The 8,161-nt window shown below is 42.2% G+C and overlaps 1 pseudogene; it reads left to right on the plus strand.

The window, feature by feature from the left end:
- The first annotated feature begins 5,640 nt into the window (after positions 1 to 5,640).
- Positions 5,641 to 5,758, plus strand: LOC126430047 (5S ribosomal RNA; annotated as a pseudogene).
- Positions 5,759 to 8,161: the final 2,403 nt, after the last annotated feature.

The following is an 8,161-nucleotide window of genomic DNA, read 5'->3' on the forward strand; positions in this document are numbered from 1 at the left end:
CCTTTCCCACGGGAGTGATACTTAGAGGTTTGTAATACATTCCTAGATTCCTCAATCCTGGTTCGCCTGTTCGTGAACTTCTTAAGCAATATTTGACTGGATAGCTCGGGCCTATGTCTCAAGTGGCTTCGATTTCATTTATTTCAGCATCTCCCCGATTCAAACAAAATTGTTTTAATATATCATGTAATATTATGCTTTACAATTCATTTTAAATAGGTCATGAGCTAGCACTTAGCGTGGTGCGATACCTCTGCATTCAGCGGCTGCCATCCAGGGCAACTGCGAGTGTCAGTCAAAAGTAATGCCTCTCATTTCCTTTTATTTGCCAAGAATTTCAAATTCAACTACTTAGATTGAAAACGGCAACACTGACGATTAATTTATGACTTTTCAATATAATTTCCATCCATTTTTCACAGTTTTGTTGCACCTTTTAAGAAGGGCATGTATTTCAATGTGGTCTTGCTTCCGAAGCCATTGACGAAAAGATATTTTCACGGCCTCCTCATCTACAAAGTGAATGGCACGATGAGGTCCTTTAAGCGGTCCAAACAGATGGAAGTGTGATGGTGCCAGATGGGGACTGTATGGGGCACGAGACAAGACTTCCCAGCTAATTTCACAACCCCTTTGGTGGTGTGACAACTGGTGCCTGGTCTTGCATTTTCGTGCAAAAGAATAACACCGCCATTGCTTTTGCTGAAGACGTAGCTTAAGGTGTTCGAGGTTTATTGTGTATGCCTGCACCAAAAGAATCAACCATAATAACACCCACTGCATCCCAGGATATTTTTACCATAACTTTCCCTACCAATCACACAGTTCTGAGCTTTGTCTTCATTCCATGGACTGCCTCTTTCATTCTCGTTCAGAAAAATTCGTGTTCGGTCACAATGTTTTCCAGAACAGCTACCTCTCCCAACAGAAGTCCTCCAAGAGTTGTGAGGCAACTGTTTTTTTTTCTTTTTTCTCTTTTGTCTCTATTCTGGTCGGTTAACATTATCCGTACCCAAATTGCGCAGACCTTCGAGTACACAGCTGTTGAACTATCGTAATCTCACTGCCTTTACTGAGGATGGTAATGCAAAATAAATAATCTACAGTCGCGCGGCGGTCACCACGAATGACCCACCGAATCGTTGAGTGCTGTGTCGAGTCACGGCAGCCACCGGCCTGCCTCTCCGCGTTTCGTTAGCCAACGGTTCTTTACCCTTCAACCTCTTTGCATCAACGAATCGATCGTCTAACAGTGCTGATTTCCACGATTACATCACCGTACACGTTTTTCAGTTTTTCGTGAATGCCAATGGGCTTTTCATCTTCTGCGTTCAAGAATTCCATCACAGAATGCTGTCTAATACGAACATCGATGTCAGCCATTTTGCAAAGCACTACTGGGTGCTGTTGACGCAGAAAGTTACTTCTCCAGTGGACTGAAGAAGAAACACAGCGGAGTAGTAGCAAATTCAAATTTTTCACTTAACAAACATTATTTAACGAGACAAAAAATAGAAGGTAATTTTACTCTTTGACAGACCTTCGTGTATTACTTGTCGATGTAACTTTTGGCATCCACTCGCTGACTCATTCCGTATTAACAAATTGTAATATAGCTGTCTTTCTTATTCCCTCCCTCACATCGCTAATGATTACTGCTTTCTCGTACTGTTCAGGTACAATATATTTTTATGATGAAGTAAAGGAATGTTATCCTGCGCCCTCTGTGAGTATTCAGAATTAAGATTCGCCCTCTAATCCGAAGATGAACATCAGATGACCTTCAGTGACGTGTAAAAGTTAATTAAACAGACTTCAGCTATATAATTGCAAAGTTAATTAAACAGCCATCAGCTGTCTTTGCAATTAAAGTCGTGGTATGTCGAGCGTCGTGCTCTGATCTGCTATGCTTATTCAATAACGAAATCTAACGGTACTGCTCTCAAGAGACGAGTTAGAGCCTGCATTCCATTTACAAAGCCTCACAGCTCAGTGTATTAACGTTTTTACGGGAATTAACATTTTTAAGTGTTATTAGCATCGGATACGACAAGCAGAACGAGGCATGCTACACTGTGACCAGCCATGCTGCCTCCCTTCTACACGTCCAATATTCCCCGATAGTCCTATTTGGCATCTGTCTAACACACTTCACCAATGCTCTAGGAACGGCCGCATGAAAGTTTTATAAGCAATCACCTTTGCAAACGGACCGTATTTTCCCATTACCTTACTAATGTATCTAACAGTAAGTTTGCGACTCGTGAGCAACCTATTCCATATCCCTACAAATTGTATTTATAGCAATTGATTCATACCAATTGTTACTTATTCATATTGTACTCATGGAATACTACCTCTTTTTCATTTTTGGAGGTGCACAATTATACGTTTATGTTCATTTATCCTTCTGCCTCTTTAAAATCGTGGCAACATCTGACTGAATATTTTTGTAGCTGTTTTTCTGCAGTAGTTCTCTACTCGGTTGTTACTACCAATACTGTCTGCCCGGTTTTTTTAGTCATCAGTCTACTGACTGGTTTGATGCGGCCCGCCACGAATTCCATTCCTGTGCTAACCTCTTCATCTCAGAGTAGCACTTGCAACCTACTTCCTCAGTTATTTGCTTGACGTATTCCAATCTCTGTCTTCCTCTACAGTTTTTGCCCTCTACAGCTCCCTCTAGTACCATGGAAGTCATTCCCTCATGTCTTAGCAGATGTCCTATCATCCTGTCCCTTCTCCTTATCAGTGTTTTCCACATATTCCTTTCCTCTCCGATTCTGCGTAGAACCTCCTCATTCCTTACCTTATCAGTCCACCTAATTTACAACATTCGTCTATAGCACCACATCTCAAATGCTTCGATTCACTTCTCTTCCGGTTTTCCCACAGTCCATGTTTCACTACCACACAATGCTGTACTCCAGACGTACATCCTCAGAAATTTCTTCCTCAAGTTAAGGTCGGTATTTGATATTAGTAGACTTCTCTTGGCCAGAAATGCCTTTTTTGCCATAGCGAGTCTGCTTTTGATGTCCTCCTTGCTCCGTCCGTCATTGGTTATTTTACTGCCTAGGTAGCAGAATTCCTTAACTTCATTGACTTCGTGACCATCAATCCTGATGTTAAGTTTCTCGCTGTTCTCATTTCTACTACTTCTCGTTACCTTCCTCTTTCTCCGATTTACTCTCAAACCATGCTGTGTACTCATTAGTGTGTTCATTCCGTTCAGCAGATCATTTAATTCTTCTTCACTTTCACTCAGGATAGCAATGTCATCAGCGAATCGTATCATTGATATCCTTTCACCTTGTATTTTAATTCCACTCCTGAACCTTTCTTTTATTTCCATCATTGCTTCCTCGATGTACAGATTGAAGAGTAGGGGCGAAAGGCTACAGCCTTGTCTTACACCCTTCTTAATACGAGCACTTCGTTCTTTATTGTCCACTCTTATTATTCCCTCTTGGTTGTTGTACATATTGTATATGACCCGTCTCTCCCTACAGCTTACCCCTACTTTTTTCAGAATCTCGAACAGCTTGCACCATTTTATATTGTCGAACGCTTTTTCCAGGTCGGCAAATCCAATGAAAGTGTCTTGATTTTTCTTTAGCCTTGCTTCCATTATTAGCCGTAACGTCATAATTGCCTCTCTCGTCCCTTTTTCTTTTCCTAAAGCCAAACTGATCGTCACCTAGCGCATTCTCAATTTTCTTTTCCATTCTTCTGTATATTATTCTTGTAATCAGCTTCTTTGCATGAGCTTTCAAGCTGATTGTGCGATAATTCTCGCACTTGTCAGCTCTTGCCGTCTTCGGAATTGTGTGGATGATGCTTTTCCGAAAGTCAGATGGTATGTCGCCAGACTCATATATTCTACACACCAACGTGAATAGTCGTTTTGTTGCCACTTCCCCCAATGATTTTAGAAATTCTGATGGAATGTTGTCTATCCCTTCTGCCTTATTTGACCGTAAGTCCTCCAAAGCTCTTTTACATTCCGATTCTAATACTGTATCCCCTATCTCTTCTAAATCGACTCCTGTTTCTTCTTCTATCACATCAGACAAATCTTCACCCTCATAAAGGCTTTCAATGTATTCTTTCCACCAATCTGCTCTCTCCTCTGCATTTAACAGTGGAATTACCGTTGCACTCTTAATGTTACCACCGTTGCTTTTAATGTCACCAAAGGTTGTTTTGACTTTCCTGTATGCTGAGTCTGTCCTTCCGACAATCATATCTTTTTCGATGTCTTCACATTTTTCCTGCAGCCATTTCGTCTTAGCTTCCCTGCACTTCCTATTTATTTCATTCCTCAGCGACTTGTATTTCTGTATTCCTGATTTTCCCGGAACATGTTTGTACTTCCTCCTTTCATCAATCAACTGAAGTATTTCTTCTGTTACCCATGGTTTCTTCGCAGCTACCTTCTTTGTACCTATGTTTTCCTTCCCAGCTTCTGTGATGGCCCTTTTTAGAGATGACCATTCCTCTTCAACTGTACTGCCTACTGCGCTATTCCTTATTGCTGTATCTATAGCGTTAGAGAACTTCAAACGTATCTCGTCATTCCTTAGTATTTCCGTATCCCACTTCTTTGCGTATTGATTCTTCCTGACTAATGTCTTGAACTTTAGCCTACTCTTCATCACCACTATATTGTGATCTGAGTCTATATCTGCTCCTGGGTACGCCTTAAATCAAGTATCTGATTTCGGAATCTCTGTCCGACCATGATGTAATCTAATTGAAATCTTCCCGTATATCCCGCCCTTTTCCAAGTATACCTGCTCCTCTTGTGATTCTTGAACAGGGTATTCGCTATTACTAGCTGAAACTTGTTACAGAACTCAATTAGTCTTTCTCCTCTTTCATTCCTTGTCCCAAGCCCATATTCTCCTGTAACCTTTTCTTCTACTCCTTCCCCTACAACTGCATTCCAGTCGCCCATGACTATTAGATTTTCGTCCCCCTTTACATACTGCATTACCCTTTCAATATCCTCATACACTTTCTCTATTTGTTCATCTTCAGCTTGCGACGTCGGTATGTATACCTGAACTATCGTTGTCGGTGTTGGTCTGCTATCGATTCCGGTTAGAACAACCCGGTCATTGAACTGTTCACAGTAACAAACCCTCTGCCCTACCTTCCTATTCATAACGAATGCTACACCTGTTATACCATTTTCTGCTGCTGTTGATATTACCCGATACTCATCTGACCAGAAATCCTTGTCTTCCTTCCACTTCACTTCACTGACCCCTACTATATCTAGATTGAGCCTTTGCATTTCCCTTTTCAGATTTTCTAGTTTCCCTACCACGTTCAAGCTTCTGACATTGCACGCCCCGACTCGTAGAACGTTATCCTTTCGTTGATTATTCAATCTTTTTCTCATGGTAACCTGCCCCTTGGCAGTCCCCTCCCGGAGATCCGAATGGGGGACTACTCCGGAATCTTTTGCCAATGGAGAGATCATCATGACACTTCTTCAATTACAGGCCACATGTCCTGTGGATACATGTTACGTGCCCGGTTATTGATATACAACACACACAACAACACTGCACTTTCCTGGGCCACACCTGTACTTCTACGCATGTCAGTAACTTATCAACCAAGACAACTTGCAACGGCCTTGCCGCAGTGGTTACGCCGGTTCCCGTCAGATCACCGAAGTTAAGTGCTGTCGGGCGTGGCCGGCACTTGGATGGGTGACCATCCGGGCCGCCATGCGCTGTTGTCATTTTTCGGGGTGCACTAAGTTTCGTGATGCCACTTTAGGAGCTACACGGCCGAATTGTACAGGCTCCGGTCAACGAAAACTATCATAACGGCCGGGAGAACGGTGTGCTGACCACACGCCCCTCCTATCCGCATCCTCACATGAGGATGACACGGCGGTCGGATGGTCCCGATGGGCCACTTGTGGCCTGAAGACGGAGTACTCAAGATAAATTGCTGCGTACCTTCGAACAAGGAAACACTCAAGCTAGCGATAAATTTCTCTTGTTACCCTATACGATGGCAGTTTCATTAATAAATGTTGCAGTGCTGAGTCAAATGCTAACTGGAGTCCAAAAATACTGCACATGCCTGACCACCCTGGTCCATGCCTTTCAGGGTGTCATGTAAGAAAAGGGCAACTTCGTTTACGGAATCCATGTTGTTTGGTATGAAGGAAGTAATTAAGTTTGAGGTCATCATTTATTCTCAGATTCTAAAGGACGCTGGACGGTAATTTCATGTATCTCTTCTGCCGCCCTTCTTGTCAACGGGAGGCACCCACGACTGGACACAGTTTTTGCGCGACGAATCTACATCATGCTTAAAAGAGAGGTGAACTCAGTCGAAAATCCAGTCGCGTTTCATCTTGCATCTCCTTTTGCATTTTGTTGCATCTATAACCAATACCCGTTGTTTCTTTAGAACTTTCTTTCTTGAAGCTATAAATATTGGAAAGTCCCTCCCATCGCAACCCGTTCTCTCTGGCGACCGAAGAAGCAAGATAGCGGCAAATGCCCCGCTGAAGAATACACAGGAAGATTGAGTATAGTCTAAACCATCTTGGTCCTCACCGTGCTAGATTCATTGTGAAGGTAAAGAGCGATATGGCGTAGAACCCACTATGACGTGTTTAAAACAGCTCCGGTGTGTAGAAGAAGCCAGCAGCCACCAGCTTGGTCATGTTGCGCCATTTTGTTCTCTGCGACATGTTTACCTATTTGCCCATAGACCCATCCTGAGACGAATCGCCGTTTCCCATTCTGGTGTCTGTCCAGAAACTGCAGTTTTGTGGAATGAGAGACGAGTTGTGGTCACATGTACGTTGCGCAACGTTTTCTCAGACGTGAAGCCACTCACTATCAGACGCGGGGGAGCGTTCGCGCACTTTAGTATGAGCTATTTTGACTCCCTTCTTTTTGACTGAACATTTTATAGAATGAGAAAAATCTTAAAATTTATCTAAGATTATCGTGCTACTGCTTGTCTCTGGCATGCAGCGAATTGCTGAATACAAAAGCGGATAAAAAAAGTCACCCTCGAATCACTGGTTCCTAAGCACCGCGTGATGGTGTCAGAGACTGAAAAAAAGTTACGTAACCAGGAACAACAGGAAGAAAACGAAAAAAATCTGGCTAGTAGAGATTCTCCTGAAAACACCAAAGAGTTTCCGTATTATTTGTTGCTGTTGCTGCTACTGCTAAAGACTAAGGAAAGAAGAGGCAGCTACAACAGAGTGTTTGAAAACACTGAGGGAGAAACGAGTTTCACTTGCAAGGAAATACATTGTGACTGGTAAAAGAACAGTATCTAGAGCTGACTCTCTTCATTGTGGGTTTTGCTTCATAATCAGTCCTTCTATCATCTGAAGCAGAACTTCAAAATCAAATGGCGTCATTCGGATAAAATTTCAAAAACCAGTGGTGTTTTCAGGTCTTCATTTCGTTAACAATGTATTCTGCAATCGACGTCTTTCTCCGACGAAATCTTGCGTTCAACAAAGTTAACTTTTCTGCGTTCTTTCAGTTCAAATTTAGTGCCCTGTGTGCATCCATGCCGTAAGCATCTACGTCGATCATGATGGAAAATAGAAAACTAGTGCGGACAGTCAATCTAAACAATCATTCCGTCTGTAAATAACATCTGTACACAGTCTAGTGAAAGTCTACAAACGGTGCTGAACGCCTACTAGAATGTTAAACTTTAGAGCATGCGTTGAGATGCCATTAAACAAAACAAAGGAAAAAATAGTTCGTTCCATCAACTAACAGAAGGACACGGTATGTTGAAGTTCCGCTCTACTTTGTATGTATGTCAAACCGTGTCAGTTTAAAGTCTATGTTAGTTGTCCACGACAACAAAAGTACATTTTATAAATAGAAAGGGATTTTAGAACTCAGTTTTTAATTAACAGTGACATGATAATTCCGACGTCCAGTTGACGTAAAGCACTCCTAATTATCTGTACGATCTCGTATTCTTTTATTGCGGCACAGTCTGCCCAGAAGCGGGAGAGTGAAACATTGTAGTGGGGAGAACGGATTTGTAAAATGTAACACAAATTATAGAGACAAGACTACTGCAGGATGTACACAAAGATGAGACAGTTCGTATTATGAGTGCGGAAAATCACGCTCTCTCTCTC

The sequence above is a fragment of the Schistocerca serialis genome, chromosome 1, assembly GCF_023864345.2.
Source record: "Schistocerca serialis cubense isolate TAMUIC-IGC-003099 chromosome 1, iqSchSeri2.2, whole genome shotgun sequence".
Lineage (NCBI taxonomy): Eukaryota > Metazoa > Arthropoda > Insecta > Orthoptera > Acrididae > Schistocerca > Schistocerca serialis.